The sequence below is a fragment of the Diplotaxodon limnothrissa genome, linkage group LG23 (genome assembly GCF_057381915.1).
Source record: "Diplotaxodon limnothrissa isolate DT_005_m linkage group LG23, D_limnothrissa_male_GT1.1, whole genome shotgun sequence".
Taxonomy (NCBI): Eukaryota; Metazoa; Chordata; class Actinopteri; order Cichliformes; family Cichlidae; genus Diplotaxodon; species Diplotaxodon limnothrissa.
The window spans coordinates 17,807,739-17,820,679 of record NC_140617.1 but is presented as its reverse complement, the minus strand read 5'-3'; the positions used below and the strand labels follow the sequence as shown (position 1 = coordinate 17,820,679).

Sequence of the window (12,941 nt, the reverse complement as noted above, 5' to 3'; positions counted from 1 at the left end):
GAGAAGAAAGCTGGGGAGGCTCAGACAGGGGAAAGCAGCAGGACCCAACAGCATGCTTTATTTATATAGCACATTTAAAGACCAGAGGTACACCAAAGTGCTTCTCAATCATAAAATATGAAATAAAATTAATTACATATGGGTACGATAATAGAGTACAAATACATTTCCAGACAAAACAAATCATCAGTCCCAGAGTGTTGAAAGCCTGTGCTAGGCAGCTTTGTGGAGTACTCCATCACCTATACAACCTGAGCCTGCACTTCCAGAGAGTCCCAGTGCTATAGAAAACATCATCCCTGGTGACTACAGGTCTCTAGGACTGACCTCTCATATTACGAAGGTTTTGGAGAGATTTATCCTGGAGCACCTCAGACCCCTGGTGAGCAAGTCACAAGACCCTCTGCAGTTTCCATACCAGCAGTGTTGGGGAGTAACGGAATACATGTACCGCCGTTACGTATTTAAAATACAAAATATGAGTAACTGTATTCCGTTACAGTTACCGTTTAAAAAGGTGGTATTCAGAATACAGTTACTTTGTTGAAATAAATGGATTACACTGCGGTACTTTCCTGTTTCATATTGTCGCGGGTCAGGAATGTTTGGGTTTTGTTTGACAGCTACGTTCTGTTGTTCCAGGCAGCAGCGTTACGGTTGCCATGGTTACAGGGCGACGCTCTCTCTCTCTCTCTGCGACTGTGTGTTTCCTGGGTGAGAGAGCGCCTTTTCGTTGTTGTTGTTGTGCTAAGCTAACAGGCAGAATGCTACAAGCATAGCTCTAAAGAATGTAGCATCATGGGCAGTGTAGTCCGTGTTGCAGGGAGAATGGACTGCCATACACGTTATGGGTCTGTAAGCGAGGAGGGAGAAAAAGGGGAGTGGAAAGGTACGAGTTGTCATCGAGGAAAAACGGGAGCTGGAAGCATGTAAATATAATAATAACCACTTCAGCCAAGAAGAGAGCCTGACGAGCCCAGTTGTAAGTAAGCTATTAAGACTCGACTGTACACCGTGTTCCTGTTTTCCTCCGAAAACAATAAGTTCCGTTGGAGCAGTCTTTCAACGCCTCTCTCTGTCTCTCGTAAGAAAAGTTGACCCACACAACAAAGTAAAGCTATTTTTCGGCTACGAGCCGACAGGGACCCCGCCGTATTAGTCAGAGGTCCCTTTACTACAGTTTGGAGACGAGGACCTTCAGTAATAGTAATAAATCACACAGCAATAGTACATTCACGTTGTTGTAAAAAGCATGATAATATATATCATAATTTTTATGGACTTTCGCTTTGGTGGCCTCAGAATCTCATCTCTGATTTTTGCAGATGATGTGGTTCTGTTGGCTTCATCGGGTGAGGGCCTCCAGCTCGCACTGGAACGGTTCGCAGCCGAGTGTGAAGCAGCGGGAATGAGGATCAGCACCTCCAAATCTGAGGCCATGGTTCTCAGCCGGAAAAGGGTGGAGTGCCCACTCCGGGTCGGGGATGAGTTCCTGCCCCAAGTGGAGGAGTTCAAGTATCTCGGGGTCTTGTTCGCGAGTGATGGGAGAAGGGAGCCGGAGATCGACAGACGGATTGGGGCTGCAGCTGCAGTAATGCGGACGCTGCACCGGTCCGTCGTGGTGAAGAGGGAGCTGAGTGTAAAAGCGAAGCTCTCAATTTACCGGTCGATCTACGTCCCTACCCTCACCTATGGCCACGAGCTGTGGGTAGTGACCGAAAGAACGAGATCGCGGATACAAGCGGCAGAAATGAGCTTCCTCCGAAGGGTGGCTGGCCTCTCCCTTAGAGATAGGGTGAGAAGTTCGGCCATCCGGGAGGGGCTCAGAGTAGAGCAGCTGCTGCTCCACATCGAAAGGAGCCAGCTGAGGTGGTTCGGGCATCTGACAAGGATGCCCCCTGGGCGCCTCCTGGTTGAGGTGTTCCAGGCATGTCCCACCGGGAGGAGGCCCCGGGGCAGACCCAGGACACGCTGGAGAGATTATATCTCTCGGCTGGCCTGGGAACGCCTTGGTATTCCCCCGGATAAGCTGGAGGTGGCGGCTGGGGAGAGGGAGGTCTGGGCCTCTTTGCTTAGGCTGCTGCCCCCGCGACCCGGCCCCGGATAAAGCGGATGAAGATGGATGGATGGATGGAATATATTAAGCAATCCAAAGTATTCAGAATACGTTACTGTCATTGAGTAACGTAACGGAATACGTTACAGAATACATTTTGGGGCATGTATTGTGTATTCTGTAATGGAATAAATTTTAAAAGTAACCTTCCCAACACTGCATACCAGCCCCACTTGGGAGTGGGCAATGCAGTGATACAGTGATACGACCACCACAGTTCGGATAATGTTCTTCGACTTCTCTAGCGTCTTTAACCCTTAAAACCGGTCAGAAAGGGCGCGCTCTGTTTTGCGTAACTATTTTTAAATCCCGGTAGATCTGCAACCACGTAAGCTAGCGCAATAATTTTTTTTGCATATGAAACCAGAGGAGTTGTACTTACATCTTATGCCATCAGCTTGTCCTAGGTCACAGTTTCCTTCCACATATAGTTTTGCAAAAACTGCATAAAAAGCACATGCAGCAACAAAAACATAATATTCCAGAAACACGCTTTGCCGATCCGATCAGCTGTTCGTAACACTTCCTATGTCCATCAGCGCGAACTATTACATGTCCGCCATGACCTGCCCGAAACTGGAAGTGACGTCATTTTGCGGAAATGTAGTTTTTTGCCTTCAGGGCCTAATGAGCCTATACTGGTGTTTTTAAAAGTTATGTTTGACTTCATGACTTTCTGTATCATTTCTGGGATGTTTAGGACTCAAATTGCACTGCTGGAAATAGCATATTCATCAAAATAAACTATTTTTTTGCAAATTTGCATCATAATATTTATTTTCGTTTTTCCTGCAGTGTATAAAAATTGGTGTATTTCAAAAATAAAAATATAAAGACACTCAAAATAAATTTCCTGTGATGGGAGACTACTTTGTGCAACTCTTTTGTATTTGCAGTTTTGAGGGATAAGCCTCTTAAATTTCTCTAACTAGAAATATATGTTAAAAAGACAAAAACGATTTTCAAGTTTTTTGTACTTTATTGCACTTTTTTGAAATTTATGTAATTACTATGCAGTTAATGCATACATATTATTAAAATTTGGGCTAGAATGGTTGTATTGATGTATAGCAACTTGAAATGCTCCCAAAAATGGCACTACAGCATGTAAAAATATAATATGAGCTCTGGCGGACTTGGTTCTATGGTAGGTCTTAAAGGGTTAACACAGTCCGGCCCAGGCTGTTGAGGGAAAAGTTGGAAGACATGTAAGTGGAGGCTCCACTGGTCCAGTTGATCAGCACTACCTGACAGGCAGGCCGCAGTTTGTAAGACGGCAGAGCTGTGTGTCAGAGAATCTGAAGAACAACATCGGAGCACCCCAGGGAACTCTTATCCCTTTCCTCTTCACCATCTATATGACCAACTTCAAGTAGATCACAGAAACTTGTCTCCTCCAGAAATTCTCTGATGACACAGCCATTATTGGAAGTGTGGAGATGGGATGGGAAGAGGAGTACAGAAGACCGATTGATCGCTTTGTGAGGTGGTGTGAGGTGAACCACCTGCAGTTGAATGTGTCCAAATCAAAGGAGCTCGTGGTGGAATTTGGCAGAAACGGCTCCTGACCCTCCCCTGTCTGCATTGGTGGGACTGATATCGAAATAGTCACATCCTATTAGCGATGTTCCCTCTAAATTTTAATGTGTCTGAGCAAACACACAAACTACCTGAGTGTTCCCTTGGACCACTGTGAGCAACATCAGACGTGTGCACTGTGGCCACGTCCATTGCATCCATCCAAGTTACATGGTTTATTAAAAGAATAAAATTACAGCATTTACATTTCTGTTAGAATACTTTTAATTAGGTACTTTAGCACACTTATAATGAAAATTTAAAAAAAAATTGTTCATGACCTGTGTAGTATGTTAACACTATTGGAAGCAAAGATAAATTGAACAAAAATTTCAAAAACACACATAAAGCTCTGACTTGTATTATGAGTATGAGTCTGTGTGAAGCTCCTGCTGTGCACTGGGTGAGATTGTCCGACTGTCGTCTGTGAGTGAGTCCTGTAACTTTTTGTCTGCAAAATACAGTATATAATGACGATTGTTGTGCAAGTTACTTTGAAAAAGTAATTAACTATAGTAACTAGTTACTTCTTCAAAAAAGTAACTGAAAACAACAAAGTTATATGCAGCTATTTATCTAAAAATGCAGGAAATATGGGTTTTTATTATATAAACATTTCAAACTATTTACAGAACAATCAGGTGTTCTCGTCAAATAAGATGCCACACAAATTATTTATGCAATTCCAAAAATTATTTCATTCCACTATAAGATAAAGGAGAACATCACAAGCCTGATACCTGCAGGCCTGACAGCAGGAGGTGTATCACTCATCCTGTTTTCCACCTGGAGACAGCGTTTACACTCTAATTTGCCTTTGGTGTCTTTTTGCCAGCAACTGTGACATTCAGCACTCTCCTCATTGTTCTGACACACAAAAAAACTCTTATTGACTACACTACACACTAACTACACAACACAACACACCAACTTTAGACTTGTCACAAATCTCCCACATCTCAAAATTCTCTCTCTCTCTCTCTCTCTCGCTTTTTCGCTTTCTCGCTGCCATCACTCCTAAACACCTAAATGCTAGGGGTGGGGGAAAAAATCAATACTGTGTAGTATCGTGATATTTTGTTTGCTAATAATGTATCGATACAGGGACAGCAGAAATCGATATTTTGTTGCAAAAAAGGTTTTTGTGGACTGGAACATGCTCTGACTTCAGAGTATGTTGATCAGCTCCTTTTTCTGAGCAAGAATCCTGACATTCCTTCACTGTCCAAATGTGTTTAACTTTTTTTTTGGCAGCAATAAACATGACAGTTTACTTATTTTAATTTAAGACATGTTTTATTTTAATTAAGTTTAAAACTTTTTTATTTAATGTAAAATTATATTTTGTTTTAATTTACTTTCAAATTATTCAGTTGCTGAAGGGGCTGCATAGTTTTCATAAGTTGCATAGTTCAGAATAGCTATAATTGTACCAGATGGTTGCATTCAGTTAAGTTGGACTAGACTATAATACAAGCCGTTCAGTTTGTCAACAATAAAACTGACTGAAATGAGAGAAAGACTGAGTGTGAGACTTTGATATTAGATAAAATGAATATTGATAAAGTTTACCTTTATGTACAGAATCTGAATATCGCAAAATATTTTAAAAAATTGCAATAATATCATATCGTGCGTTAAGTATTGTGATAATATCGTATCGTGGGATGTATGGTGATTCCCACCTCTACTAAATGCCATGCTGCCATATCATTTTTTGATTGGTCGACATGGTACATTTTTCCACCAATAGGAAAGGGTGGGGGGGTTTTTTGGTTTTTGTTTTTGCTCACAAGCGGAGAGTGCTTTTGAGGGCTTTCCTTAGAAAATGCAGTTTTTACCATTTCTTCCCGCAGTAAACATAAACAACAATAGTATTCAGGAAAAAAACATTGCATTTTTTATCATAACTCTGGTTTTTCGTGGCCTATCAACACAATTTAAAAACAGGCATATAGTTTGAAGTCCACACTTTTTACACAAAAAATTAGAATTGGGGTTGTCTTGGGTGGACATAACATCTTGTTGCTATGTCACCGTAAATTGGTCATGCTATTGGTATACCATGAATACTTTTTCTCCTCAGCCAATCAGCAATGTGATCAATTGGATCACAGGCTGGAGTGGTCTGCCAGTGGTCAGAGCTGGCTTTACTTTCTACAAAGGCTCAGATCCTTCAGTGTATACAGCAGGCTGCTCTATATGTTTTATCAGTCTGTTATTGCGAACACCATCTTCTTTGCGATGGCGTGCAGGCACCCAAGCAAAGGATGCAAATAGACTGAACAAACTCATCAGGAAGGTTGAGTCTGTTGTTGGCATGAAGATTGCCACCCTGGATGAGGTGATCAGTTATAGAATGCTGGAAAAATTGCTGGCAATCATGGACAATAAGTCCCATCCCTTCCATAACACACTGGATAATCTGAAGAGAAATTTCAGCAACAGGTTCCTTCAACCTCGCTGTCTGACGGAACGTTACAGGAAATTGTTCCTTCTGCTGCTATCAGAATCTTTAATTCATCCACTTGGGTCAGGTCCACACATGTGGAACAGAATTAATTACACCTCAATGCAGCCTGTCACTTTTGTACACCACAAGATATATTTCCACACATACTTGTCCTTTTATATTCATTGTATATTTATATTTATACCTTTATCTTTATATTTATCTATTTATCTTAATATTCATCTATCATAACTCTGTTTCTACACTCATTTTATAGGAGTGCATGTTGTTTTTGTGTATTTGCTGCTGTGACAACTCAATTTCCATCTGGAATTAATAAAGTTTCTGATTCCGAATCAGGTTTTAGAAAGACCTCATCTTCAACATTTTGGGGGGTTGTTATTTGCTTTGATAATTTTAAACAAATAGCATAATGGACAGCACAGTGTTAAAATATGTCTTTAAGTCTTTTGTTATATAATTTTACATATTTACTTATTTCTAAAATCTCTGGTTTAAAATTAAAAGTAATTTGAAAACATAAAGAGTAAATGTTTGAATGTTTTATAAAGTCATTGTACAATTTTCTAAAAGTATGGCTTGTAAGACTATTTCAGATTCCAAATATGTTAGATGCTTTTCTAGATTTTTTTCTAATCTGCTATGAACCATCCTCACATCTCATCTAAAGCTCTGTAACCCTCCCTTTTAATGTTGTTTGCTGTTACACCCAGTGAAATAAAGTTAGAGATTATTAAACCAGCCAGCTGTTCATTCATTAGAGCTCAAGCTTACAGTCATACAGCAGAGCTACAGTGAGGCTACAGAGACACCACATGGAAACAATCAAAGCTCTCATTGTTCAGCTCAGGCTTCGTGTGTTTCTGCTTTATTATTATCTACTGAGACAAACTAATGTATTCTTACCTTCTGATGAAACTGTTGAAGCTTCCTGGGCTGGGGGACTTCCTGTTAGGGAAAGTGCACTTTGAATCGTAAACTGGTCTTTTTAAAAATGACAACCTGTGTGGCATCAGAAATATATAAATATAACAAGTCAGACTATAATATTTTGATACATTTCATAAAATAAACTGTGACAATGTCATATCTGCATACCGTACTAAATGTTTAATGTGTCTTTTTCCTCTGACTTACCTTCATTCATCTTCTCTAAAATCAACCTCGCCCCCTGCATCACACGGTCTGAATATGCCTGCACCATCACTTCTACTGTTTTCAGTCTGTCTGCGTTCTCCAGCTGGTACTTATAGAGTTTGGGGAAGTCATCTCCAGGTTCATACTGCAGGTAAAAGTGGAAAAGCTTCAGCTCCTCCTCTCCCATTTTCTTCAGCATTTCCAGTAGCTGCACTGGTAAGGCCTTCTCCATCTCTGACCTGTAAAACATAAAACATGTCTCATCACATCTACGTTTTTAGCTTTTAGTATACTTCACAGTGCCCTCTAGTTGTCATGTATATTTTACCTAATGCAACTTCAACTCTAACAATGCTGTTAATATATAAATTAAAGAGATACTTATCGAATTAAACTTTCAACAGAAAACAAAGAGGGCTCACAATCTTTAGAAAACAACTTAAAATCAACTGACATTTCTACAAATCATATCACTTAAGTGTGTGAATGGGTGGATGACTGGATGTGTAAAGCGCTTTGGGATCCTTAGGGACTAGTAAAGCACTATACAAATACAGGCCATTTACCACTTATTAAAAAATAGAAATATGAATGAAAAAATTAAGTCAAATAAATAAAATAAAAGTACAAGACTCCAGCAGAAAAAGATAAGCACGCTAATTAGTTTTTAATCAAGATTTATACACTGGTTTAAAAGAGGTTTCTAAATCTGCTCTAGAATCAGAAATGTGGTACTAAGGAGGAATTCATAATAATTACAGTTAAAATATATTTTAAATTACCAACAACATGATGATATCATAACTCTGGTCCTTGGAGGACAAGGGTATCAGCCAAGCTTCAACTTAGAACCACTGACAGCTGCACACACAGTGTCATCGTTCCCCTGTCCTCACTAGCATGACCAGCCAGTTTGTTTTTGTTTTCCCTCCATCCCAACTTCCCGTCTCTTCTCCTTACTGTTTAGAAGAGTTCTGCGATTGGGTCCTGTCATTCTGCCGTCTGGGCAAAACTTGACACACAGACCCTGAACTGATGCACTTATGCTACAACAGTGCACAACTGTTTGTCCTCTGACATCCAGCAAAACCTGAAAGACCTGAGTGGAAGTTCCTCCCTACACTTTGTTTGAAGCAAAGCACAAAGGAGACACCTGCTGGAGCAGCTGGAGTCCTACAGATGCTCAGCCTCTTCACTACAGAAACATCTCCTATAACATCCATTCTTTACACTCTGACTGCTGTGTTTGTGGAAACACTCGAACACACACCGCTTCACATATGATCATGGAAACGTGCATGAAAAAGAGCTGAGCTGATATTAAACCTGATGGAGGATTTATTCACAAACACTGACTGACCAACAACATTTACACACACTTGTCTGCAGGAGAACAACTATCACCCTTTGACGCGTCACTCTTGAGAGACACACAGGTGAGTTCAGGTTCATGTTTGAGTCTCTGATGGTTGCTAAAAAAGTTCAGATCTTCAATAAAAGGTTAATCACATATTACTGATATTATCGACATTAGCAAACCTTTTCCCACTTGGCTCTCTTTGTTCCAATGTATTAATTAGCTTTTTCACTTGGGCACTCTGTAAGGACACACAGCTGGGTTCAGGTTTGAGTTTCTGATGGATCCTAAAAAATATATAAAAAAATAAATAAATATAAAAAGAAAAATACAAAATAACAAAAAAATATATAGCCAAGGTATAGACACAGTTTAGATGTGATGTAAATACAAGACATGTTAATACTGACATTAACTTACTTTTTCTGAAATGGTCGTGTTTGTTCAAATTTCTTGATGATATCCTTCACTTTGTCACTCTTTAAGGACACGCAGCTGGGTGGAGGTCCAGGTTGGTTCCTGTGAATAATGATGGAGCAGTGATGTGAGTGCTGAGCTGTGACATGAAGAAGAGTCATGGACAGTTAGAGATGGTCATCTCACCTCTGATCTTTGGTCTGGCTCTCATGTTCCCCACACAGAGTGGTTTTAGAGGGAGGGACTCCCTCCTCTCTGTCCTCACACTGATCCATGCTGCTGAATTCACACACACTTCTACCATCACCTGCAGACGAAACACAAATCATTCATGTGCACAACAACTGAGAACTGCACAGGTCATGTCTGATGTGTTGGACTAACCTGCACTCCATCTGAGACACAGCTTTCATCAGTTCACCATTACAGTTCACAGAGCCGACTTCAGCCTCCAAATCCCTCCATTACTGTAGTCCTACAAGTAAGCAGGTCAAACATGGCTGTAGAAGAGCAGCTTTATTTTAGTAACAATGCCCAGGGCCAAGCTGACTGCTTACAGAGTTCATATTCTAACTGCTGGCTGTTCTGCTAGCTAAGCAAACTAGTGTTGAAGGTCAAAGTAAAGAAATGATGTGATACTGCTGGGAGTTACATCACATACTAGCAGCATTTAGTTATTCAGCATTATATTTAATCCTTATTATCTCATCCTCTCACCTCTATTTAGCTCTGAAAACAAGAAACATTTTGCCAACAGTTTATTGGCTAGGGGAGGGAGAAAACGAAGAAGGGCCAATGAGGAAAAGGGAAAAAGGAAAAGGGAAGAGAGGAAGGAAAAAAAAAAACTAACCATAGAACATTATTACTGATGACCTTCCCCAGCTACCCTCTGGTGACGCATGAGTTATTCTCTTTACTCTTCTTATAATGGTTTTATTGTTATAATTGTGATTACTATTACTGTTCATAGTTGGTCACTGGACACAGTTATTGCTATCATTATTGTCATTATTATGATCATTGGTGATGATGGTGATAATACTGAATTAATGTTGCTTTGGACTGAATAGAAATTAACACCCTCACTACACACAGTCACAATCATACTTGTATTTTTTTTTTTACCAACTGTCTTGTCTGCAAGTTTCCTAATCTATCCTGCTCTATTCTGTATGTTGTACATTTCATAATAATAATTTAAAAAAAACAACAACAACAGAATTTCAGCCTTTATTTAGTTTAGCTGCTCATGGATAAACATATGTTTTCAGCCACTGAAAACACATCTGCTTATCTGTAAGTAGCATCAAGAAATTCTTGATGATGGCTTCTAGACTATAGAAATCATCATCAAGAATTTCTACATTGCATTACAATTTTTTCAACTGGTGCCTGGGTTAACTGCATCACTGGTCATGGCTTGTTATTGGAGGGCACCTGTCCATACACACTTCAGAGGGTGGGGTAGAAATTCTAGGGGTTTTTGTTTGAGTGTGTGCGCTTGGTCAGGTGTGGGTCTAGGGCACACTGGGCCTTGATCCCTTTGGGATATTGTTATTAAGGCTAGATAAGACCATATGTCTGCTTGCTACAACTACTGGACAAGACAGGTTTAAAAAAATAAATATGAAATCAGTCAAAAAATAAAACTGCTGGCCTACAAAGCTGCTGCCTTCATCTGCAAACTGACCTACATGCTGAACCACAAACTCCACCCTCTACTGAGAACTGAAGAAGTCATCACTGTTATTTTTCTACAGCTGATCGCTGAAAACATTCAAACTGACTCATCACGGAGCCTTTTTTCCTTTGAATTCTATAAACCTGCCTGTAAACAGCAGCTGAAACTTCCAGAAGAAGTAGACAAAACACTCAACTTGAAAATTCTAAATAGAAGTAAAAACATGAACACTGTCTTCAATCATCTCTTATATACAGGTTAAAGATAGTCTACAGAGAAAATAATCACTTACACCTGCTTAGACAGATTTAATTTTAACACACACATACTCATAAACACTAACAGGAGGAAAAGTGTTTAACGGTTGGTCCAACACTGGTCATTGGTCGAGCTCTAAGTCCATTACTGTGAACTATGGAGTGGCAGATTTGTGCTGGAACTAAGCTGCACAAAGCTGATGTTAGCCAGGAAAACATTACAAGCTGCTTCCATTACCTTCACATGGAGTTTCACACAGAGTTGATCAGCATCAGTCACAACAAACAGGAAGTTCAGGAAGGTGAGAGTAAACCTTGAGCAGGGCGGAAAACACAGAGAGGCGTCCACAGACCAACATCACAGCAGTGGTGTGTGGCGACTTCTACAGAAAGGCAAGCAGTGATCATGCTCACCCCACCACAGACCAACATCACAGCAGTGGTGTGTGGCGACTTCTACAGAAAGGCAAGCAGTGATCATGCTCACCCCACCCCTAATACGCACCAAAAACCCCTCATCTTCCTTATCATCTCATCTTGCTTCACTATTGAGAAATTTAACAAGATAAACTGGATCCAATTAACCCTTACCTTTTGTACATCTTTTAGTTTTTTTTAGTTTTTTTTTGATTTAGCTATCATTTTGGCTGTGTTATAGCTTGTAGCATGGATGTTTGCAGGAAAATTTCTTTTTTGTCAAATTTTTGGAATTAGAACACAGAAATTATGTGGTTACAGTTCCTCCAAGACAATAAGAACAGTAACAGACTGAACTAAATGAAATAATACAATATAGTAAAGTTATAAAATATAAGCAATAGTTCTAATTTATATAAATAGCTCAGTGGTAAATATCCAGAATCCCACAAAGAGGGTGCAACTACTGCTGTGTGTACTGTGCATTAGATGGAGGAGTTGTACAGGAAGACTTCCTGTGAGTCTTTCCAGCTTCCTGTCATATTCTACTGTAGAATAGCAGCAGAGCTCTGTGCTCCCTTTCTTCCTATTCTCTCCTTTCCTTCCTCCCTCTCTCTGTCTCATCTCCTCATTTTACTTCCTTTTTCCTTTCCTTCTTTAATTGTATGCTTTCTATTTGGACACAATCGTGCATTTGTTCGTTTAGTAAAGTTCATTATCTGTACTTGTAACACTGTTATAAATCTGTAACACTTTGTTCTTCACTTTTTTTCCCAAAATCTTTTAAAATGATAAAATTGAATGAAGTCTGTGGAAACGTCTCCACTTCAGGTTTCGAGGACGCCGTCCAAACCATCGCTGGGCGGAGCCTCATCTCATCATTCTCCATGGAAACCGAGTCATCCATAAGAGATGAAGCTACAGCCTTTAACACAACAAGTAAGAGTATAAAGCAAAAAACAGCTGATTTACTTTATTAAAGTTGTTTTATTCATTAAGACTGAAATTTGGGATTTTTTTGACTTTTAAACTAAATTTGACTCTGTGAACTTTTTGATTTGAAAGAGCAGATGAAAAGTGAAATGTGTAAAAAGCTCTTTAATTTTGCTGTGAAACAAATGTTTAGAATACTGATAAATATGTTTTTATGGTTTGGGCCTTTAATGATAATGTGATGATAAACATGACTCTGAGGAATGATAGGCTCTTCCTTTCTGCTAATAATAATCAATGGCCTGTATTTATATAGCGCTTTACTAGTCCCTAAGGACCCCAAAGCGCTTTACATATCCAGTCATCCACCCATTCACACACTGGTGATGGCAAGCTACATTGTAGCCACAGCCACCCTGGGGCGCACTGACAGAGGCGAGGCTGCCGGACACTGGCGCCACCGGGCCCTCTGACCACCACCAGTAGGCAACGGGTGAAGTGTCTTGCCCAAGGACACAATGACCGAGACTGTCCAAGCTGGGGCTCAAACCGGCAACCTTCCGATTACAAGGCGA

General features: G+C 40.1%; 1 pseudogene; it reads right to left on the bottom strand.

The window, feature by feature from the left end:
• The window catches only part of LOC146607784 (protein NLRC3-like), a 40,920-nt pseudogene extending 31,558 nt beyond the window's left edge, over positions 1–9,362 (bottom strand).
• Between the last annotated feature and the right edge of the window lie 3,579 nt (positions 9,363–12,941).